The 24,848-nt window shown below is 41.8% G+C and overlaps 1 long non-coding RNA gene across 4 annotated transcripts; it reads left to right on the top strand.

Moving 5' to 3' along the window:
* Positions 1-940: 940 nt before the first annotated feature.
* LOC116257925 (uncharacterized) lies at positions 941-23,683 on the top strand. Of its 4 annotated transcripts, XR_007573963.1 has the most exons (10): positions 941-1,315; positions 1,564-1,823; positions 3,144-3,248; positions 3,706-3,810; positions 4,281-4,351; positions 17,149-17,195; positions 17,362-17,442; positions 22,126-22,227; positions 22,336-22,568; positions 23,297-23,683. It is a non-coding gene; the product is annotated as an uncharacterized LOC116257925 (long non-coding RNA). The 4 variants fall into 4 exon arrangements; XR_004173508.1 differs by having other exon boundaries at positions 22,126-22,568; XR_004173511.1 differs by lacking the exons at positions 4,281-4,351; positions 17,149-17,195; positions 17,362-17,442.
* The last annotated feature ends 1,165 nt before the right edge of the window (positions 23,684-24,848 follow it).

Below are 24,848 nucleotides of genomic sequence, written 5' to 3'. Positions count from 1 at the left end.
TTTTTCCCACTGCAAGCTTGTCGCTTGAGCGTAATTTTGTCTTTTTTTTTTTTAACCTTTGTTTAGACCCACACCAGTTGAGATGCTCGGATGGATGGGTTGACGTTGTTTTTTGAGTTTTAATAAAGGAAAATGATTCTTTGTTAAAATAATTTTAATTTTACGTTGAAATAGTATTTATAAAAGCATTTTTATGATTTGAGTGGCCGGATTTTAGGGTTTGGGACTGACTTAAAAGGGACATATCAGGGACAAAAATCAGACAACTCAACTCAAACCAGAGCAATGCAAAATATCAACAATTCTTTTTTACCTTTAAAGTAAATAAAGATATATTTTATGTTGAATCATATATTTACAAGATGTGATTTAAGTGGTCTCGTTTTCCCGTGGCATATACTAAGGGATATATACAATTGATATATCTCATACTTTCTTAAGTCAGGGACCACTTAAATCTTATCAACATTTTTATCAGTACTAATTCGACATAAAATATATGTTAGTTTATTTGAAGGTTTTCTACAAAGTGACACATTGTTGCCACCCTGCATTTTCGAATAAATAGATAAAAAAAAAAAAAGGCTGGTCAGTCGCCGTTGCCTCCTCCCAAATCTAAACAGAGCTGGCGGGAGCAAGAGGTTGTTCCTCTCGACATCTTTTGGACCTTCCTTTTTATAATATTTAATTTTAATTTTGTTTTTAAGTAAAAAGATGAACGGTCCACACTCTGCCTGTTCGTGTGGACGGCTCACAGCTCCGAGCATGTTTGACAAGAGTGAAATGTATATATACTCGGGCCGTTCGTGTGGACGATTCACGGTTCCGAGCAGGCTGAACCGGATTGGATCCTGAACTGAATCCAATCATGGGGGCTTAGTCCAGTTAAAAATGAAATTGGTGGAGAAGACGGTTTCGGTCTCGCGGAAGCAGTCTCTGTCCGGCGCGTGGAATAGAGGACGAGCGAGCGAGGGAACGAGTGCAGGCCTGGTACGGACGTTAGCCTTTCCTTGTTCAACTTCTTTCTCTCCATGGGGATTGTTTGTCATCCTCCAATCTCTCTACCGGGAGTTCGCCGAGATCAGGTGGAGGTTGGTCGGAGAGCGATCTTCTTGGGGCAGAGACTCTGCCCTAAAGGCTTGAGGCATTGGCCGCTATAAATCACTGTCTCTGCGTCGTCGACTACGAAGGAGAAGGATGTCACCCTCGAACGGCAGGGTGATGCTTCCGCTTCAAGCGACGAGAAGAAGGAGTGGCTGCATTTAGTCGGTATTGGCAGCAACGACCTGTCCGCCATTGCGATCCTTGCTCTGCGGTAGGCAAGAGACTGTCTCTCATTCTCTCTCTCTCACTCTCTCTCTCTATTAACCGCTTCTATGTTTTTTGAACGCGAACTGAGAGGGAAATTTTATAGGGACTCTGGTTCTTGGGTTCTTGATGTCTTCATCTCCTGCTCCCGTTTTTGTTTGACGAAATCAATAGAAGCGTGAGTGAGTTTCACTTTTCTTGGGGTTTCTAAGCGTGTTTCCCTTTTCTGTCATGATCGTTGATTTTGGTGGCTAGGGTGATACTTGGAAACTTGGTAAAGGGGAATGTTGGTTGGTAATTGCACGGTTTCAATGTCAGCAGCTTGGATTTGATATGGAGTGGCAACATGTGTAGATTGAAGAAAGCAGGGGCGAGGTTGTAGTTGGGCCAATCATCATCCAATTTGCATGACTGTGACGTATTGGTTTCACCTTCTAAAGTCATCAAGTTGAGTGTGATTCCTGCTGACAATGAGGAGATTTTGCAGGCAGAGGCCTCTGGCACATATACCTGTTGTTAGTGTTACCCGCCCTTTCCTCTTTTTCTGCTTGAGCTTCCTCTCTTGCTGACTTTTTCTGTGAATAAAAGTTTTTCCTGATACTAATGGTTGTTAGCACATTCGTGTGTTGTTGCTACAATGGCCTACATTTGCAGAATTATTTTGAATCCATTTTTTGTTAGAGTGAGAACTGAGACAATGCACTTCATGGTGCTCGAATATTGAGATGTGCACAAGTATCTCTGATTCTCTATTTCAACAAGGGAAGAATTGGTTTAACTAAGAACCTGTAGGCATGCTAATAGTTGCAAATTTTATTTACTATATTTTTAAGCACAGGTTGCTCCAAATTTGAGTTGTTGGCACCAAACACTTGTCTGCTTCTCCCCAGTGCGTTATCTCGTTTTGTTATGTTTGACATTGGGTCTTGGTCTTGTTTACCAAAAAGACACCAAACAAGTTCAGATGATTCAAGTACCACACTACCTCATAGAGTTATCGCATCTGGCAAAATCTTAATTTTGTACTTTTGTTTGTCAACCACTACTTCTGCCTAGGCGCATTATCTTCATGGCCTTTCCATGTGCGTGATGAAACCGAGCAACTTGGCAACCCAATTAAGCACTAGCAGAGCCAGAAGTTTTTTTGGTGGGGGCATTCATTCAATATTTTTAATTTGTTTGAAGAACTTATATGTATAAGTATAACAATGAAATATATCAAAATAACACAATAATAAACTAACTTTGTGCATCTGTTGTGGGCAACTGCCCACACAGCAACCATGTGGCTCTGCCACTGCAAGGAAGCATTCAGAGACTAAGAAAATAACCTACAAGAAACATTTAATATTTCTATGATAATGTACCAAAAAAAATTTATGTTGCCTGGAAGCCATATGTTTTGACTTTCATGTACTACATTAGCATTGGAATTTGTTAGTGGATGGATATTTATTGGCTCCATTGCGTTACTCTTTACTCACCAACCAAAATCCATGATTCTGATCAATGGCTTTTGAGAAATGGACTTCTTATCTGCTTGCCTCAATGTTTTTTTATTAGCCTGTTGGTTGGGTTCCTACTTTTGAACCGCTTCATTAGAGTATTATTGGTATGCAGATGTGCTAGTGAGGCTGAATTTATGATTCGTCTAGACTTGTTTGCTCTTTTTGATGCTTCCCTTGAATCGTCTATTTTGTCTATGTTTTCGTTGCAACATAACTTTGCAGTAGGATGCTATGTGTATGCAAATGGTTATGACATTTCTTTCATGTAGAGCGTAAAGCTTTTGTACGTTTCATTCACTGGGTATATTTTCCATTTGCATGTTCCAGTCACAGCAGGTGTGCTTGGTTTGGGAACATAACAGACCAAGAAAACCTTATTGCTGTCAACGGCACTCAGGGTAATTATATACTGCGGTAGTGGTGTCACCACAGGTACTGTTTGGACCCTACTTTTTCTTAATGTAACTGCAAGTTGTTTACTATGCCCAAGTACTATTGTACTTTCTTGTCTCTATCTGTGTGCGTTACTCTTTACTCACCAACCAAAATCCATGATTCTGATCAATGGCTTTTGAGAAATGGACTTCTTATCTGCTTGTCTCAATGTTTTTTTATTAGCCTGTTGGTTGGGCTCCTACTTTTGAACTGCTTCATTAGAGTATTATTGGTATGCAGATGTGCTAGTGAGGCTGAATTTATGATTCGTCTAGACTTGTTTGCTCTTTTTGATGCTTCCCTTGAATCGTCTATTTGTCTATGTTTTCGTTGCAACATAACTTTGCAGTAGGATGCTATGTGTATGCAAATGGTTATGACATTTCTTTCATGTAGAGCGTAAAGCTTTTGTACGTTTCATTCACTGGGTGTATTTTCCATTTGCATGTTCCAGTCACAGCAGGTGTGCTTGGTTTGGGAACATAACAGACCAAGAAAACCTTATTGCTGTCAACGGCACTCAGGGTAATTATATACTGCGGTAGTGGTGTCACCACAGGTACTGTTTGGTCCCTACTTTTTCTTAATGTAACTTCAAGTTGTTTACTATGCCCAAGTACTATTGTACTTTCTTGTCTCTATCTGTGTGCCTGCTCCATTGCGTTACTCTTTACTCACCAACCAAAATCCATGATTCTGATCAATGGCTTTTGAGAAATGGACTTCTTATCTGCTTGCCTCAATGTTTTTTTATTAGTCTGTTGGTTGGGTTCCTACTTTTGAACCGCTTCATTAGAGTATTATTGGTATGCAGATGTGCTAGTGAGGCTGAATTTATGATTCGTGTAGACTTGTTTGCTCTTTTTGATGCTTCCCTTGAATCGTCTATTTTGTCTATGTTTTCGTTGCAACATAACTTTGCAGTAGGATGCTATGTGTATGCAAATGGTTATGACATTTCTTTCATGTAGAGCGTAAAGCTTTTGTACGTTTCATTCACTGGGTATATTTTCCATTTGCTTGTTCCAGTCACAGCAGGTGTGCTTGGTTTGGGAACATAACAGACCAAGAAAACCTTATTGCTGTCAACGGCACTCAGGGTAATTATATACTGCGGTAGTGGTGTCGCCACAGGTATTGTTTGGACCCTACTTTTCCTTAATGTAACTGCAAGTTGTTTACTATGCCCAAGTACTATTGTACTTCCTTGTCTCTATCTGTGTGCCTGTGCCTGCATGCACATTTGTGTCTACATGTGCCCACCCATGTTTTTCCCCACCCTTGTCTGTATACATGCTGTTAGAGAGAGAAAGAGAGAGAATTAGTTAGTTGGAAGGTTGATAGCGGATGCCCATTACATATTACTGTGACATGATTTAACTTCCTACATGCAAAGGGTGCAACCAAATAGATGAAGCTTGATGAAACATGGTATATAAACGGATGGGAATATGGGACATATCCAATCACTGATCTGATTTTGGATGGGAATATGGGACATATCCAATCACTGATCTGATTTTGGATCCATTTAGTTGGATTCAAAGAATTCTAGATCAATCTACTAAGCAGATTTGGATTTATTAGAATATCAGTGATATCCAATTGGGTTCAAATAAAGATCCGACCTAGTTACATCTTATGTCACATGGGTACGGGTATAGGTTTGGGTATAGGTATGGGGAAGCAAGTATGGCAATTTTATAAAATCTTATTGCAGAAGTACAACAAAAAAAAAAAAGTGTGTACATATACATCACATCACATCAATAAGATAATTTTTAATAGTTCCTTTTATAATTTCTACATATAATCTCATAAAACATAAATAAACTAACAAAAATATTGTTCGGATCAGTTCTGTTGACATTTGAATGAGCCTCGAATGGCATAAACATTCTATTTAAACCCATGACTCCAATTATCTTAAAATTTAATAACTTTTACAACAAAAAATATAGAACATTTATTACCTCATAAGTGTTATTGGGAAAAGCATTACTTCCTTTAATTTAAACAACTTATTTATGGGAGTACCAATTTCATTCAATGGTTACCATACAATGATCAATCCAACATCGGTGATTTCATCCAACGTAAGTTAAACTTGAGAAAAAGAGAGAGACCTGAGCGACAAGTGAGATGGTTGTACAAGAGTCGTTCGCCTCAAATAACCTGATAAGTTGTGGGCGGTTGTATTTTATTGTCATATATACCGGTGACTTAAGCCACCGCTGTAGGCAATATGTACCGGTGACAGAGTTCACCGTTAGAGATCTAAAGCGGTGACCAGAAGCGCTTCTGGTCACCATGGGCTCAAGTTTGATACTCATCTCATCCCAATACCCAACAAATAAAGTTTACACCCACATAACAACACTTATAAGCTTTGATAAAAAAAAGTCAAGTTTTCTGAAATAGCAAGACCACATGATCTAAAGGTTTGGATCACCAGATGGGTTCTTTCCACTGCCCAAGCGACACTTTTTAGCTTTTTTGAAAGTCAGTAGATCTTCGTTTAGATGATTATTTATTCATAATCTATGTTCAATAACTTCAAAAGAAATTCAATGAATTATATTTTTCAGTCAACCGAAGGTAAAAAAACGAAGTTTTTAATGCATTCAAGTGCCATGTAAAAGCATAGTCCGACCAGCCAAATAAGAGCGGTTTCTTTCATGAGATGACCATCTTATAACCATACTCGAAATTCATCCTTTATGATTTCTAGTTAACGTTTGAAACCACTCATCCTCCTGTTGGCTACCGAGCTTAATAATCTATCTAATATTATTAATTAAATATAGGGAACAATGGAAGAGGTTTTCCGAGAATTATGACGATAGTAAGCTCCATGGGAGGTGGTCTCCTGCCAACTTGTATCCTATTCACTGTTTGAGCAAGAAAACACAAGGGTAAATAGACTGCTGACCTTATCTCATAATTTAAATTAAGATCTTAATTAATAGTGCTCCTACATAATTATTTTTTTATTATAACCACTGGTACTTTTGGCTCAAGGGAACTGTCCAAGTTTGGTGTCCTTCATTATTTTATTCAAGAGTATACATGGAGATTTTGATGCAGCGCAACAATATGTTTGTGTTCGTGCAGGTTTAAAGAAGACATGGCTGATGACACGTAGAAGCTAGAATAAGGCGTACTGGCATGTTTTGAATACTATTCTCGGTCCTGCAAACTTCCGAACAATTGAGAACCCCCTAAATATCCATTGCACACCGGCAGCGAAGGAACGAATGCCCATTCCCCCTTTATTTTGTATGGATAATGCTAAACCGAGATGATTACATGACCGCTAACTAAGGGTCCTGTTAGGTTGTCGATGAAGCGAACACAATTTATATGCTTAGATGAAATGAAATTGCCTCTACATTGTTAAGAACAGCTGCATCAGCCAAAGCGGCAGTATCAGAGCTACTACAGCATTAAGTATGGAGTCCTTTTTTTGCCCCTCATAACATAAAATGGTTCCTTTCATCATTCTAGTGGGACCTTCCTTGCAAGTGTATATAGGAAACAATTCTACTGACTCATTGGCTGAACAATAACGAGATAGATGAAGCATTCAAGGAGCAGAAACCAAATCATACAGTTTCAAACCCAACCAATAGTATATTGGTGATGATAATGACTAGTATAGACCGCCACCGGTTTGTTTGCCACAAAAGATCAATTCTCATGCATAATATCAGCAGTATAAATTTACGACAGTTGGCAAAATCATGATGACAACGATGTAGGGATCTATACCGGTCACCAAGGGGTCATATGGTGGTGTCTACGCAGGTGAACCTTTTTCCTAAGAAAAATCTTAGATGATCAAGTGGAACCATGTTGAGTCAAATTTAATTCCATAGCTTAATAGCGTTGTTTATAAAGAAATTGGTTTTAACAAGAGTTTTGCTGATCGCATCATGTTTGTATCCTTGCGTAGCAAGTTTTGAATATTGCAAACATAAAGTATTTTCTTAGTATTGAAAATGTTCAGTGAAACAAGTGGTGTGTTTAATTAGAACCAAACCCATTGACACAACCAATAAATTAAGACATAATTAGCAGTTTCTAGCAACCACATTTATCTCACTATTAGAACCTTGGCTCCCCTACAACTAGAGGTGAGCATGGAGCCATGTCCGCCAGGCCAAGCCGGCCCCATTTTGGTGGCCGGCCAAGTTGAGCCTAGTTTATTTTTAATGCAAAAATATAAAATAAATGTACTATATATATTTATAAAAAAATATAAAACTATAATTAATATTAATTAAAAAATTATTGTGCCTATTGACAGACCGTTGCTTATTGACTCCCCTGAAGCGCGCTCCCCGAATTCAAGTTGTTAATGCTACAATCTTCTTCTTTTTCTTCCCTTTTAGGTAGCATAATCAGTATATTAGTCGGAAGAATGAGATTCTGCACAGCAAATTGAATACAACATAACGGTCACTTTTAAGGACAGAAGATGGACAATGATACGTGCCTTATTTTGACACCATCGAGGACGGTCGAAGGCCTGGACGAGGGTGCAAGAGCGGAGCCGACCAACGGCGTTAGTAGCAGCTGGACACGCCGATTACCACCTGACAGGCTTATGTCTTCATTGCCTTGTGAGGTTAGTCTCGGCGGGGAGTGCCGAGAGCAGCAGGCCGCAGCATTACGTGCGGCCGAGCGGGTGGAGCAGCTAAGGTCGAAAAAGGTGAGACAGGGTCCTGATCCATAGAGAGAGCGGGCGCAACCAGATCCAATCCAGGCGCCCTTTTGTTTATGTTTATTTACTCTTTTGTACCGTCTCGGTTTGAGACGTGTTAGAATCGTTTTATTTTAAGTTCGTTGTACCATCTCGGGTTAGGAGCTAAGTGAACCGAGACGCTTCTCATGTATATAAGCTTTGAAATTAGGGCTTTTTGGATTACGCTTGAATGAAGAATGGATTGATTTTCACTTTGGGCGTCACTTTCTCTCTCATCCCATCTTCTTCTCAACCAAGTCTACTCGTCTTCCCGGCGACGGCTGGATTGATTTTTTCTCACCCGTGGACCAGCGACGGCTGGTGTCTTTCTTTGATCCGACGGCGTCAATCCTCCTCCCATCCTCAATACCCTTTTCTTCTTCTCCCCAATCGGCCGAAGGAACATCTGCCTCCCCTGTTCTTGCGATAGAAGGAGAAGCAGCGGCAGATCAGAAAGTTGAAATCGATTTGCCTTGCTGAGCGTGATCTTGGGTAGAGATAACGCCTCGGCAGCAAGGTCCTATCAATTTGGTATCAGAGCCGACGCTCACAGCGGCGAATCGAAGCTTCAGATGATAGATATCGTCTTCTCCAAGGAAAACAGGAAACACAAAGACAAAAATCATTGGCGTTAATTTTGTGGAAGGATTTACTGGTCGAGCAGTAGACCATTGGATTCATCTACGTCTCAAGCGTCTATCAGAAAATTTTCAAAATTTTTGAGGCTGTGGTTTGCGAGGAATCGATTTTTGAAGAGGTGCGGGTTTGCAGACGCAGTTCTTCCCCAATTCCTGCAACCACCGAGCAATCCAGCTTCAATTCAGTGCAAAATATTGACAAATTTGTGTGGATGATCATCTGGATAGAATCCTAACAAATTTCCGCATCCAGGGAGCCCAAGATCATCAGATTCCGTTCAAAAACGAGGAAGATACAGCGATTTGAAGAGGCGCGGGTTCTCAAACGCTGCTCTTCCCCAATTCCGGTGACCACCGAGCACTCCGGCGATGATTTCGGCCACCAGCGGAATCAAAACATGTTGATGGCAATACCAAAAGATTCCTGACAAATTTCCGAGCAAAACGAGCCCAAGAACGTTCAATTTGGCTCAGAAATGAGTCTGGAATAGCGTTTTGAAGATCTCAGGCAAGTTCTGTCGTTTTTCCGGCGAGGCGGGCATTTTTCGGCGCAATCGACGTTTTCCGGCCGCTGTGTTCTTCAGTCCCCGGCAGTGTCCTGTACCTCAGTGTCACAAGGCGCAGCGGATCACTCGGATTCGCGCGTCCCGTGGAATCCACCATCACCGTGTCCGTGTTTCTCGTCGAATCCCGCTACGTGTCCTGCAACACCGCATCGACAGCTAACACCGTGTCTCGCTTCACACGAGTCGGGAAGGCTACAACGTGGGTGAAATCGTGTCATCGTGTCCCGCTCTTCTGCAGCACGTGTCCTACCTTGGACACCACCCGAGACTGCTTCCTATGCTTCTCTCAGACGGCTGAATCAACCGAATGTCATCCAACTTCGATCGACCGGCGTTGATTGCTCAGAACTCGGATTTGGGCGATTTTAGATGCATTGGAATTGTCTAGATCTCAATTTCCTGGCCACCAAATCTCAGTCTTTTTGGTGAAGGAACCAGGGTGCAGCAGATTTTTGAGTGTCGACTACTCTGAGAAGATTTCTGAAACAGATACAAGCTGCAGTCGAGCAGAAGAGGCATGATTTTGGGGCTCAACAAATCCAGATTGGAGAGGAATCTGACAGTGAGCCTAGATGCGTTGGAAAGCTACAGAAGTCAGGAATTTTTGAGTCCAAGTTTTACGACTTTTGGACCTTCCAGTAAAGAGATATTGAATTTTCAATGAGCAAAGGTCCCTAAAGCAGCTAACATAGAATATGAGTGCAATAGACTTAGATATTGGCGTCTACGTGAGGGACAAACACCTACATGATATAGTGCTGATTCCTGGTTCAGAAATCAACCAAAAACCGAGGATGGAGGTCTGGACGACAGGAAGAAATCCTAAATGCGACTTGGTGTTCTAACACCCTAGCATCCACGGGTTCCACTTTGAACTCGAGGTCGACAAGGTGAGCCGCCGAGTTTGGGAGACAAATTTGACGCTTACGGGGAAACTAAGTGTAGCAGAGATTGTTATAAGACTCCAATGCACCGAGCAGTTATACCCAGGTGAGATCCTCAAGGTAGGAGACTCCAGCCAGAGTTTCAAACTAGAAGTGATTCCCTCGGTCTCTGGCCAAGAAGAAGGGAGTTATGACAACAAGCACCAAGAGCCATATGTGGACGGTTCGACGCCACAAGCAATGCAGCAGCTTTGTGAGAAAATCATTGAGGTCATCGATGGACTGCAAGCCAAATGGAAACAAGATGAAATTGCCACAGGTTCGACGGTTGAGCATGACACTACAGCCATGAAAGAGCCATTGTTACCACGGTCCTTCACTCCTCAGTGTATGGTCAAGACTAAGGAGGGTGATAATGTTATTTTGGAGAGCTTGTTGAATAGTCTACAAAGGACAACAATGCAGGAGATAGTTACTAGTTCGATAAGTGACCAAGGAGAGCAGGTCGAAGAGATTCCAGGCTGTACAAAGAAGAAACTTGTTCCAACACCTTGGAAAGGGGGGCCAAAACATAGCAGCATGGGATCACAGAAAGGGTATAGTCTTGATCATCCAAGAAGATAACCTCATACGAGCTTGGGGTCAAGCTCGGTCTAAGGAGGGTGGATCTGACACGTGCCTTATTTTGACACCATCGAGGACGGTCGAAGGCCTGGACGAGGGTGCAACAGCGGAGACGACCAGCGACGTTAGTAGAAGCTGGGCACGCCGATTACCACCTGACAGGCTTATGTCTTCGTTGCCTTGTGAGGTTAGTCTCGGCGGGGAGTGCCGAGAGCAGCAGGCCGCAACATTGCGCGCGGCCGAGGATGGGCGCAAGCCCAAGAAGCGACTTGTAGGGTTCGGCACTAGCACCTCTGTGCGTAGGGCCAAGTGCACGCGAGTGAGTTGGACCACACGACACCTTGGCATGGTTCACGGTTCGACACTAATAGAACCCTTGGGCATTACTTATATGGCTCCAGTGGGAGGAGCGGGTAGAGCAGCTAAGGTCGAAAAAGGTGAGACAGGGTCCGGATCCATAGAGAGAGCGGGCGCAACCAGATCCAATCCAGGCGCCCTTTTGTTCATGTTTATTTACTCTTTTGTACTGTCTCGGTTTGAGACGTGTTAGAATCGTTTTATTTTAAGTTCGTTGTATCGTCTCGGGTTAGGATCTAAGTGAACCAAGACGCATCTCATGTATATAAGCTTTGAAATTAGGGCTTTTTGGATTACGCTTGAATGAAAAATGAATTGATTTTCACTTTGGGCGTCACTTTCTCTCTCATCCCATCTTCTTCTCAACCAAGTCTACTCGTCTTCCGGGCGACGGCCAGATTGATTTCTTCTCACCCGTGGACCAGCGACGACTGGTGTTTTTCTTTGATCCGACGGCGTCAATCCTCCTCACGTCCTCGATACTCTTTTCCTCTTCTCCCCAATCGGCCGAAGGAACATCTGCCTCCCCTGTTCTTGCGATAGAAGGAGAAGCAGCTGCAGATCAGAAAGTTGAAATCGATTTGCCTTACTGAGCGTGATCTTGGGTAGAGATAGCGCCTCGACAGCGAGGTCCTGTCAATTTGGTATCAGAGCCGACGCTCACGGCGGCGAATCGAAGCATCAGACGATAGATATCGTCTTCTCCAACAAAAACAGGAAACATAGAGACAAAAATCATTGGCGTTAATTTTATGGAAGGATTTACTGGTCGAGCAGTAGACCATTGGATTTGTCTAAGTCTCAAACATCTATCAGAAAATTTTTAGAATTTTTGAGGCTGTGGTTTGCGAGGAATCGATTTTTGAAGAGGCGCGGGTTTGCAGACGCTGTTCTTCCTCAATTCCTGCAACCACCGCGCAATCCAGCTTCGATTCAGTGCAAAATATTGATAAATTTGTGTGGATGATCATCTGGGTAGAATCCTAACAAATTTCCGCATCCAGGGAGCCCAAGATCATCGGATTCCGTTCAAAAACGAGGAAGATACAGCGATTTGAAGAGGCGCGGGTTCTCAAACGCTGCTCTTCCCCAATTCCGGTGACCACCGAGCACTCCACCGATGATTCTGGCCACCAGCGGAATCAAAACATGTTGATGGCAATACCAAAAGATTTCTGACAAATTTCCGAGCAAAACGAGCCCAAGAACGTTCAATTTGGCTCAGAAATGAGTCTGGAATAGCGTTTTGAAGATCTCAGGCAAGTTCTGCCGTTTTTCCGGCGAGCCGGGCATTTTTTGGCGCAATCGACGTTTTCCGACCGCTGTGTTCTTCAGTCCCCGGCAGTGTCCTGTGCCTCAGTGTCACAAGGCGCAGCGGATCACCCGGATTCGCGTGTCCCGTGGAATCCACCATCACCGTGTCTGTGTTTCTCGTCGAATCCCGCTACGTGTCCTGCAACACCGCATCGACAGCTAACACTGTGTCCCGGTTCACACGAGTCGGGAAGGCTACAACGTGGGTGACATCGTGTCATCATGTCCCGCTTTTCTGCAGCACGTGTCCTACCTTGGACACCACCCGAGACTGCTTCCTATGCTGCTCTCAGACGGCTGAATCAACCGAATGTCATCCAACTTCGATCGACCGGCGTTGATTGCTCAGAACTCGGATTTAGGCGATTTTAGATGCGTTGGAATCGTCTAGATCTCAATTTCCTGGCCTCTAAATCTAAGACTTTTTGGTGAAGGCACCAGGGTGCAGCAGATTTTTGAGTGTCGACTACTCTGAGAAGATTTCTGAAACTGATACAAGCTGCGGTCGAGCAGAAGAGGCATGACTTTGGGGCTCAATGAATTCAGATTTGAGAGGAATCTGACAGTGAGCCTGGATGCGTTGGAAAGCTACAGAAGTCAGAAATTTTTCAGTTTCATGATTTTTGGACCTTCCAGCAGAAAGATATTGAATTTTCAATGAGCAAAGGTCTCTAAAGCAGCTAACAGAGAATATGAGTGCAATGGACTTAGTTCTTGGCGTCTACGCGAGGGACAAACACCTACAAGATATAGTGTTGATTCCTGGTTCAGAAATCAACCAAGAACCATGGATGGAGGTCTGGACGGCAGGAAGAAACCCTAAATGCGACTTGGTGTTCCAACACCCTAGCATCCACGGGTTCCACTTTGAACTCGAGGTCGACAAGGTGAGCCGCCGAGTTTGGGAGACAAATTTGACGCTTACGGGGAAACTAAGTGTAGCAGAGATTGTTATAAGACTCCAATGCACCGAGCAGTTATACCCAGGTGAGATCCTCAAGGTAGGAGACTCCAGCCAGAGTTTCAAGCTAGAAGTGATTCCCTCGGTCTCTGGCCAAGAAGAAGGGAGTTATGACAACAAGCACCAAGAGCCATATGTGGACGGTTCGACGCCACAAGCAATGCAGCAGCTTTGTGAGAAAATCATTGAGGTCATCGATGGACTGCAAGCCAAATGGAAACAAGATGAAATTGCCACAGGTTCGACGGTTGAGCATGTCACCATAGCCATGAAAGAGCCATTGTTACCACGGTCCATCACTCCTCAGTGTATGGTCAAGACTAAGGAGGGTGATAATGTTATTTCGGAGAGCTTGTTGAATAGTCTACAAAGGACACCTATGCAAGAGATGGTCACTAGTTCGATAAGTGACCAAGGAGAGCAGGTCAAAGAGATTCAAGGCTGTACTGTACAAAGAAGAAACTTGTTCCAACACCTTGGAAGGGAGGGCCAAAACATAGCAGCATGGGATCACAGAAAGTGTATAGTCTTGATCATCCAAGAAGATAACCTCATACGAGCTTGGGGTCAAGCTCGGTCTAAGGAGGGTGGATCTGACACGTTCCTTATTTTAACACCATTGAGGACGGTCGAAGGCCTGGACGAGGGTGCAAGAGCGGAGACGACCAGCGGCGTTAGTAGCAGCTGGGCACGCCGATTACCACCTGACAGGCTTATGTGTTCGTTGCCTTGTGAGGTTAGTCTCGGCGGAGAGTGCCGAGAGCAGCAGGCCGCAGGGCACAGCAGCTAACAGAGACGCTGAGGGCACCAGGGCACAATAGATTATTGAGTGTCGACTACTTTGAGAAGATTTTTGAAACTGATACAAGCTGCGGTCGAGCAGAAGAGACGTGACTTGTCAATGAGCAAAGGTCCCTAAAGCAGCTAACAGAGAATATGAGTGCAATGGACTTAGTTCTTGGCATCTACGCGAGGGACAAACACCTACAAGATATAGTGCTGATTCTTGGTTCAGAAATCAACCAAGAATCGAGGATGGAGGTCTGGACGGCAAGAAGAAACCCTAAATGCGACTTGGTGTTCCAACACCCTAGCATCCACAGGTTCCACCCTGGTTCTGATGGCTTTGGAACTGACTGACCTTTTCCAGCTTACAGGAGAACCTAATGTCTTGTTAATCTCAAGCTCATTCATGTATATGATCCAGATATCTCTACATGACATCTTTAGAGTAGCAAGAAGTTATGTTCTGTCCTGGTCTCCTTCCTTATACGGTCTTTAGGTAACTTGTACGTAACATAAGTCCTACAAATTTAGTAACTATAGCATTCCATTTATCGTACATACTTGATTACATACCTGTTTGATCCTCAACTGCTCGATTATTTCTTGGCATGATCTGGATTATAGTAATCCTCCTCACGTAGTATGTGTCAACCGTGTCATTATTGAGAATGCATGAAGATTCCAACACAAAGAAAGTACATGCTCCAATATCTAGGCTTGTAAAGATGACACATATATATATTTAAGAATGCACTAATATTGTTGCCGGCCGACTGTGTCTGGCCCGGCCAAGCCAGTAAAAGGTTATGCTGTTTGGCCACCTTAGGCATAGCTCGGGAAGCATGTGGGATTCAATCGGACGCTGAGTCAAGCAGAAAGAAATGCACGTGGAATGTGCAGCGCGGTGGTGCAATGACGAGGCGTATAAATGCATCATGGTCATCAGTCCCTTTGGAAGTGCAAGTCCGTCATTGAGGAATCAGGTTGGTTCCCCACGCGTAGCATTTGGATGCTGCGCGTGGGTTAGGGGCAATTCCCCCGGTGGACGCATATGCTACGTCCACAACTGCGTAGAGTCACGCGGGGGCGAGCAAGTGAATGCTCGTCGTCGACTAAGGCGATGGTCGGCCGCCTTGCTTAATGACATATAATCGGCAACTGGCTTCGGCTGAGGACTTCCTCCCAAGGGAAGTCTACCCTCACCCAAATTTCGCATGGAAGTAGACATACACTTGGAGGAATGACGACGTTCTGACAGGGCCTCATGGCCACGGCTTGCCGATAGTCTACTATGGGATAAACCTGGGTGATGGTGTGCCGAGTCGTAGCACTCCTCGTCTAGTCCACAATTCTAAAAGATTGATGAAACGCTTCCGCTAAACTAAGAGAGAGTCAGACTGGCCAAAGGCTTTGGGGAAACCCTGCAGCGCTGTGCGGGCCAGAGTTGGCTTGAAAAAGTCGGCCCGTGACAAATGGTATCAGAGCAGACGATTTCTCGTAAAGAACTTGAAAAATGAGAACGCTGTGATGATAATAAACAAGTGGTTCTGAAAAACATTGGCTTATTAATGGTGCCCTACGGTTTGGGCATGTTCGTCGGACACTGGTTCAAGTGACCGTATTGGTGTTGGCCAGGAGAAGATCACACGTTCCGAAGACGGTATCTGGGCATCAGGAACTGAAGGGCCAAGAGTACCGCTCGCTGAGACAGATAGGGTTAGAGGCCCGACGTGGAAAAGGATTGTCCTTCGTGTTGACATGACTCGAGGAAAGGAACATGTACACAAGTTGGCAACACAACTTGGAAATTTGAGACTTAGTAGTCGACGGAGATGTTCCAGGCTTTACTAAGGTAAAGTGCAAACAGTGACAGAAAAGTGTGAAGAACCTAAGGCGTCAGTTAGACGGACGTAGGCTCAGTTGAAAAGAAATGAAGGAAACGGTTGTTGAATTTCTCTTGCCCGGGGTGAAGTCACTGAGGACAGTGACGATTTTGGCGGTGGGAGAATGTTGCTGGCCGACTGTGTCTGGCCCGGCCAAGCCAGTAAAAAGTTATGCTACTTGGCCACCTTAGGCGTAGCTCGGGAAGCATGTGAGATTCAATCGGACGCTGAGTCAAGCAGAAAGTAATGCACGTGGAATGTGCAGTGCGGTGGTGCAGCGACGAGGCGCATAAATGCATCATGGTCATCAGCTCATTTGAAAGTGCAAGTCCATCATTGGGGAATCAGGTTGGTTCCCCACTCGTAGCGTTTGGATGCACACGGGGGTGCGCGTGGGTTAGGGGCAATTCCCCAAGTGGACGCATATGCTGCATCCACAACCGCGTAGAGTCACGTGGGGGTGAGCAAGTGAATGCTCGTCTTCGAGTAGGCGATGGTCGGCCGCCTTGCTTAATGACATATAGTCGGCAACTGGCTTCGGCTGTGGACTTCCACCCAAGGGAAGTCTACTCCTACCCAGATTTCGCATGGAAGTATATAGGCACTTGGAGGAATAGCGACGTTCTGACAGGGCCTCATGGCACGGCTTGCCGATGGTCTACTATGGGATAAACATGGGTGATGGTGTGCTGAGTGCGTAGCACTCCTCGTTTGGTCCACAGTTCCAGAAGATTGATGAAACGCTTCCGCTAAACTAAAAGAGAGTCAGGCTGGCCGAAGGCTTTGGGGAAACCCTTCGGCGCCGCGCGGGCCAGAGTTGGCTTGAAAAAGTCGGCTTGTGACAAATATGATATGTGTATTTAATCTATGCTTGTATCAATGGCCAAAATCCTCAAACATATTGCGTACCCTATCTTAATCGATGGAGCTGGCTGAGTAAATGAACCAGCATAGACCCAATAAGTAGTTGTCTACTACTACTAAGTCCTCAAGAATGAAGATACCTCCAGCTTATTCTTTGACCAGAATTATCATTGAATATTGCTAGTATAAAAAAATAAAGAATAAACGACTTCGATTCTTGTCAGCTTCTACTAACAAACACATCATTGATTTATTCATCAATTTTGCATGCAGGTGCATGATGGCAATCATTCTTGACTTCTCCCACCCATTGGTACAAGGTCTGGTCATTCCTGCCACCTTTAAAGTCTACCAATTCTTATCTTGGGATCAAATCAATTTTTTTCTTCAAAATTGTAGTAATTCAACTTCTCAGTTTCAACTTCGATTCTTGTCAGCTTCTACTAACAAACACATCATTGATTTATTCATCCATTTTGCATGCAGGTGCATGATGGCCTATGTCACATGGGTATGGGTACGGGTGCTGGTACTAGTACGGGTACAGACCATTTTCAAAAAATTTGGGTACGAGAGTACGGCCGTACACACACACATATATATGTCAAAAAATGCAGAAAAATAACATATGTGCACATATCTATATCAAAAATTACAAACAGAATAACATATTGTCATATTCATAAATCATAATCCAAAATTTATCAGTCTTGATTCTCATTCTCCTCAGTCTCATAATTAACATTCAAAATACATTCAAAATACATCTACTTTGTTGATTTTCATTCTCCTCACTCCTCAGTTGCTTCATCAAGATTAGAAGGAACAACAGGTTCTGTAAAATCCATATTAAGAGCATGCAATGCATGTTCTCCTTCAAGTTCTACATCAATGTCCTCTGGATTAACATCCCAATACTTGGATGATCTTGAACTACAAGTTGCAACAAAATCAAAATATGATTTAAGTTAATATTAACTTTAATTAAACAACCAACATAAGTATACATATCAGAGAGAAAAAAAGAAAGAAATACCTGTAATCATTTGAAGTACGTGAAAGTAAGCGTAGGTTGGAGTGGACATAAACTAAATCTTCAGCTCGCTTATTAGTTAGCTTGTTTCTCTTGATGTTGTGAATTTGAGAATAAGTGCTCCAATTTCTTTCACAACATAAAGAGGTTGCAGGTTGAGATAATAACTTCAATGCAAGATGTTGGAGATTTGGTGTCGATGCTCCAAAACATAACCACCAATTAACAAGATCTTCTTCATCTCTTGCCATTGCAGCTTGTATTGAATCATTTCTTCCACCAGAGAAGCTTGCAAACTCATTATTTATTGTCTTCAACCGATGGGAATCAGAATATAGTCTTCCCAAATATATCTCCATATTTTTTGATATTTCTGGATCTCGATTAGGAGGAACACGACCAGTACCTCCTGCCAACCATGTTTGTCCATAATATTTGGGATTTAAGGAGTGTGCCATACAATGCAAAGGGTTATTGCTTCTGTTCCATCTTCTTATTAAAATTTTATGCACATGATCGAAAAACTCAGAATCATCAAGTGCAACATTCTTCTTTTCATGTCTAAAAATGATGCTTTGAATTTTTTCAATCATGTTATTCCACATATCATAAACTTTATGAAGCATGGGCCCTTCTTTATCAACTTCTCTCAGCATCTGCCAAATAGGCTCTGTAAACTGCAGAAAATATGTAACTTTATCCCACCATTCATCATCTAAAATGCATCTTTTAATTTCTTGAGCCTTCACAATGTCATCATTCCGATAAAACTCCCAATCATTGTCAGTCACCATAAGTGTTAATGCATGTTTCACCTGCTTTATTCTTTTTATCATTACAATAATGGATGCAAAACGAGTCTCTGCTACCTTCAACAATTTCAAATCAGAATGCCTATTAAATATAGAAAGAGCATTGTTGTGGTTTACAACAAAATTTCTGATGTTTCTGACATCATGCTCAAGCTCCTCAATCCATGAACACAAGAAACCGGCATTTGGATCATCTTTTGGTGGGTTGCAAATACTTTTAAGTGCTAGATTTATACTGTGTGCCACACAAGGAGTCCAGAATATGTGACTATACTTGGGATCACTTGCCAAATTCATTTCTGCTCATTGGCAAACTGGAGCATTATCAGTAATAATTTGCACAACGTTATCTTCACCCACTTCTTTGATGACTTCTATAAATAACACTTTTAAATACTCAGCATCTTTATACTCCCCAGATGCATCAACACATTTCAAGAAGATTGGTCCATCAAGCGAATAAGCAATAAAATTTATCAGGGGCCGCCTTTGTATATCAGTCCACCCATCGAAAACAATGGATACTCCATATTGTTTCCATGAAAATTTCTTCTTCTCTAATAATTTTTCAATATTTGCCTTCTCTTCTGCAAGAATTACTGTTCTCAATTTCTTTGAACTCGGGGGTACATAACCACTCAAACTACAATTAGCCAAACCTGTAACAACATCCTTCCAATAAGGACTTCTGGCTACATTGAAAGGAAGTGAACTTGCAAAAAAAAAAAACCTTCCGATCCTTCTATCCATCTCTGCCCTTCCCATATTATTGAATGCTTGTGCTAATGTTTTTCTTTTCTTTGAAGCATCTTCATGTTCTTCAACAGCATAAAGAGGAACAGACACACTTGACTTGGATGAAGATTTCTTTGTCTCAGCTGCATCTTGTTCTTTTTTGAATATCTTAATCTCCTCGTTGGTAAGTTTTGAGCATGGTCTAATTCCAACGCCTCCGATATGCAACAAATGTGACTTGCAACGTGTATAAGAGCCCGTGAACATCATTTCACAAAAGTTGCAAGAAAACATTACATTCCCACCACCACCTAGTCCTTTTCCTATTTTTTTCACACAGCGCCAAAGAGGCTGTTGTGGATTATCCTTCTCTAATGCAGTGGTATTAACGCTACTACTGTTGCTTTCTACATTCCCACTTCCTGTAGGAGGCAGTATTTCTTTTCCTTTATCAGCCATTACAACTTATGTCTGAACAGAACCTAGCAAATGAGCTGCAACACATAACCAATAAAAACAGGGATCATTTGAAATAGATGAATCCTATTCCTATCACAAAACGATATATCACAGATTCACAGCCATAACTAGGGAAGAGCTGCAGTCACCCAAGTGAAAGATATACAAGCAAAGCTGCATCACTGCATGAAAAGAAGACTTTTCGCCTATACTAGTTATTGCTTTGAAACTTGTTTTGAAATGTAACAGCTGCACATGCCAGAGCAACAAGAAGCACGATGTACCAGCACACAAAAGTGACCGCTAGTTAGACACTTAGTTATCTGTTGAAGGAAAAGAACTCTGAACAAGCAAATTCCAATAATGAAACACAAAAGAAAGCTTTAGCCGAAAGTGTTTCAAACAACAAAAACATAATATTCAGACACTCGATTCTATATCGATCAAAGTCTCCTACCCATATGCACATACAAATCAAACCCAAATAAGAATAAATGAACAAATCCACCAAACGCTTCATACCATACCGACTAACGAGACATGTAAAAACAAAGAATCTCTCTCTCTCTCTCTCACACATCGCCGGTCGTTGCTGGCGGCGATGGGTATTCTGCCTGTCGTCGCCGGCGACGATGGCAGGGGTGGAGCCGTTGAAATGGTTTAAAAATAAAAACAAAAAAACAAAAAATATACCTTGCGAGGTAAGACAGTCTGCCTGCTGTCGCCTCCTACCGTTTGCCTTCGCCGAGCGCCGCTGCTGTCACCGTTCCGCCCTCCGTTTGCCACCTCTGCCCTCGGCTGTCGCCGCTACGTTCGTCGCTGCCGCTGCCTTCGTCGCCGGGCTTGTGAGAGGTAAGTCAGACGAGAAAAGGAGAAAAGGGTTTCCAGCGAAACCCTTGCGATTTTTGTTTTTTTGTTTTTAACATTAAAATATATATATAATTTAAAATGAAATAATCGTTAAAAAAAAAGACAAATTTGGAATCGGTCAAACTTGACCGTGTTCGAAAAAGGTCAGATATAGCCTCTGGTACGTTGACCGTACCCGGTACGGTCAACGACGTACCAGAGGCGTACCCATACGCGTACACGCCTCCAAAGGAGGCGTACCCATGTTACACAGATGATGGCAATCATTCTTGACTTCTCCCGGCCGTTGGTACAAGGTCTGGTCATTCCTGTCACCTTTAAAGTCTACCAATTCCTATCTTGGGATCAAATCAATTTTTTTCTTCAAAATTGTAGTAATTCAACTTCTCAGTTTCAACTATCCAAGAACCAATTCCCAATTCCAATGTCAATTCTGAGTTTAAAACAGTAGTCCCAATGCAAATCTTCATAACTGCTAGAATTCAAAATAATTTTTTATCAAAATTTTAAACTAATTCAAGTTTTCAATTGAAGTCCCAACCAATCTTCAAAATTACCATAATTTGAAAGAATTTGTGATCAATTCTTAATCTCTGATACAAACAAATTCAAGTTTTTGATTATTAAAATTGAATTTCAAATTTTCATTCAAGTTCAAAAGTAACTTTGAAACCCAAATCCAATTTCTGCACATTCATATAAGAGAACCATTAATTAAATGACTTGTACATCAGACCTTAGAGTGAAGCACATGGGTTCCAATAGAATGTCCTATATCATGCTGCAGCTTTATACTTATTGCATTATCTATAATAAATTGCCTAACATTCTCCAGCTTAACTTCTTGTATAATTTTATAAAAAAATCTTATAGAAAACATTAATAGTCATAAGAGTATCATACAAATCAATAGATTTTAAGAACATTATACTTAAGAAGAAATATACAAGGAAGTTCACCAATGACAACACCACAAATAAGTTCTCAAGTCACTCTAGTCCAGGCACTTTCAAAGCCAGGGGTCAAGACTGACCTCCTAAACCAAATGGCCCTCCAATATTGGTGGGCTTTTCCTTTCCCGCAGTTTAAGTTGATGCCCTTTTCCTTTGTATGCTTACTTTTTTCATACTCAAAAATTCATGAGGACTCTCTTCTCCCTCTCTCTCTCTCTTCTTTCCCTCTCTGCATCACTTTTTTTCATTACCGTGCTGCTTCACAGACCCCTTTTAGATGGTCAGTAATGCTCAAAAGTTAGCCTCATTCTCTCCATTTCTCTCCGCTAGTGACAACGTTGTTGCGATTTTTTTGCCTCAATGATTGAACACGTCTCCTTACCTACAGGCAATGCAATGATGCTCTCACCAGTTTTTGCTGGATAATGGATCGATCTACCGAGACATACTATGATTGACAATTTGCTACTTATTGACTTGTTGCTCCATGGTAAGTTCTCCCTTTATGCATTAATTGATCAGTAAAAAAACTATCAGGCAAAGTCCTTTGAATTTAAATATTGAGAAGAAATTAAGGCGTCTGAATTTGATGACACAGAGGTTTCCATTAGTGTTTCATCGTGTAGAGTCCGCTTGAGAAGGGAGGATGATCAGGAGCACTGATGCTAGAGATAGGGGCATGATATCCTTTTGGGTTGTCTCCTTTGTTAGGCAAGTTTGAAGGGTTGATTGCAATGTTGGATTGTTATGACAAGATTCACCAAGTTTGACCTCATCTTCATTTGTTTCTCTCTCATGTTTATTGACGAGATAGTGCCTACGCCCAAGCAGGTGCCTCTCTCTCTCTCGCTTTGTGTGTGTGTGAAAGTATGAAACCTTCAGTATAAATGAGAGATAGCTTATATTTAACCTTTTGAATAACAAGTGCGGTTACCATGCTATTTTTGGTTTTTTGTTTCAGACGCAAATTTTGATGCCTCCATTTTCGAATTTCCTGCATCTTTCATTCCCTGTTGCTTATTTGTTATCATAGTTGATAAATTCCATTTTTAGAATCACCAATCAAGATTAAGTACCTCCCTTTCCAAAATGGGGAAGCAATTTAAGCAAACAATTCCCTTCAATTTTTTTTCTACAGGAAGAGATGAGTCCCTTAAAAGGATCGTGGAATTTTGTCCTTGTAAAGATCTGCTTACAAACTTTTCTGTTCTGAAATAGTTTTATCTGTCGGTGAATGAGCCCTGAGATGATGTGGATGGATAGTTTGAGCTGGCTGAGATTTGCATTTCTGCTTCATGTTTCATAGTATTCCATTATGTGTGCTGTGTTATTGATGACTGACAAGTGGTACCCTTTGTTTGTTGGATTAGACACGCATTGTTTGGTTTCATCAACTATGATGAGGCATGTTTCTCTTGTGTTCGTGTGTGTTTCACCTGGTTTGGTTCCATTCACTATTCACACTACAGTTATAACTTGAGTGACATATAGCCACTTATGCTGGCAAGGATGCACTAACTCTCTCTTTCTCTCTCCATGTGTGTGTGTGCATGGGGAAGCTGTTTGGCATGGGACATTCACGTGGACCATTCGCTTCAATGAGCCTCTTATATGGTAGATGTCTCCCTCCCTCTGAATAGCAGTTGTCAATTCTGCTTAAGGCATGGGATGGCCACGTAGATTGGTATCAGATGTTGATATTGAGTAATGCCTCCTCCAATTTCTTGCACTGTTCGCGAGCTTCTATAGTTTCTTTGACTTTGAAGTGTCTTCAAGGTTCAAGTCTTTGGTTGTTTAATACCAGCTTGTTTCCATGTTCACACCCTTGTAAATTCCTTATTGGGACCCTTTCAAAAAAGGGAAAGTAAGTTTCCGTCTATTGCAAACTTCTGCTTGGATTGAAGCTTCTAATTAGTATACTAATCTAGTTAACTCTCAAACTGTTGCCACTAGTGCGGGCATTGTGTTGTTTTTGATCCATTAGATGGCTCTTCCAACATTGATTGTGGTATCTCAATTAGAATTCTTCCAACATTGGTTATGGCAGTTACCAGGTATTGTGTTGTTTACGGTCGAAAAACATATTGGCATATATAAAAAATCTGAATTTTTTTTGTAGAAGCCACCTTATTTTATAAATTACTTTTATAAGAGACAAATTATAATTTCTGGAAAATTTAAATGGTAAAAAGTTTTTTATAGATGCTACATCAGATGCCAACTAAACTGAGTAATGGCAGGGCGTAGATAAATTAAAGAAAGAGTAAAGACAGTCATTGTTTTCTGAAAAAAATCGCCTCAGCTTTATGTAGCTTTTTTCTCATAGTTATTTCAAGTTTGTTTATGATGAAAAGTAATTTCTGATGAGGATGATCTCAGGGCATTTTCAATTATCTTTTGTCTGATGAAGGTAATTTCAACTTCTACATGATGTGATGGTTCTGGTCTAGCTTGTGTTTTGTAATTTTTGTCGATGGGTGGTCAGCATGCGGCCATGGTATTCAAGAAATTTATAATAATAAAAATGCATATTATTAATCTAATTTATAAGTCATAATTAATTTGTAATTTTTGTTATTATTCTAGCTGCTGCTTTTTGTCAATAACAAGTCCCAATTTGTTAGAGATTGTGCACTTAATTGAGATGGCTAATTAATTCAATCGCTAAAACGAAACCTAAAGTGACTGAAAGTGCCATCGCAACAAGTACCAGAAAATGGTGACGGCCAACTTCATCGCTGCTAGTTTCAGCGATGGGATCTTTAGCATGGGAATGTTGGCCATCGCAAGTTCTCATGAGCGATGGAAAACTGGGTACTAGCAATGGTTGTTACCATCGCTAATATTGATTTTTGTTGTAGTATCATGTGTTCCGCTAAGGGCAGTATTGGAGCCCAGTTGAACTTAGCTTCGTCAGCTTGGCTCTACTTGATTCATATATTGCTCGGCTCAAGATCGACTTGATAAACTGAGTCCTTGATCAAGGTCGACTCGGTTAACCTTCTTTATCAACTCCCGGCCATTTGACTTGATCTCTTTCCTTAGCTTTAAGTTTTAAAATTAAAAAGAAAAAAAGAAAAAACCTCGATTAAATGAGCTTACTCAACTTTA

This window comes from Nymphaea colorata, chromosome 7 (genome assembly GCF_008831285.2).
Source record: "Nymphaea colorata isolate Beijing-Zhang1983 chromosome 7, ASM883128v2, whole genome shotgun sequence".
NCBI classification, from domain to species: domain Eukaryota; kingdom Viridiplantae; phylum Streptophyta; class Magnoliopsida; order Nymphaeales; family Nymphaeaceae; genus Nymphaea; species Nymphaea colorata.
The sequence above is the reverse complement of the archived record's forward strand: the minus strand, read 5'-3'. Positions and strand labels throughout refer to the sequence as shown.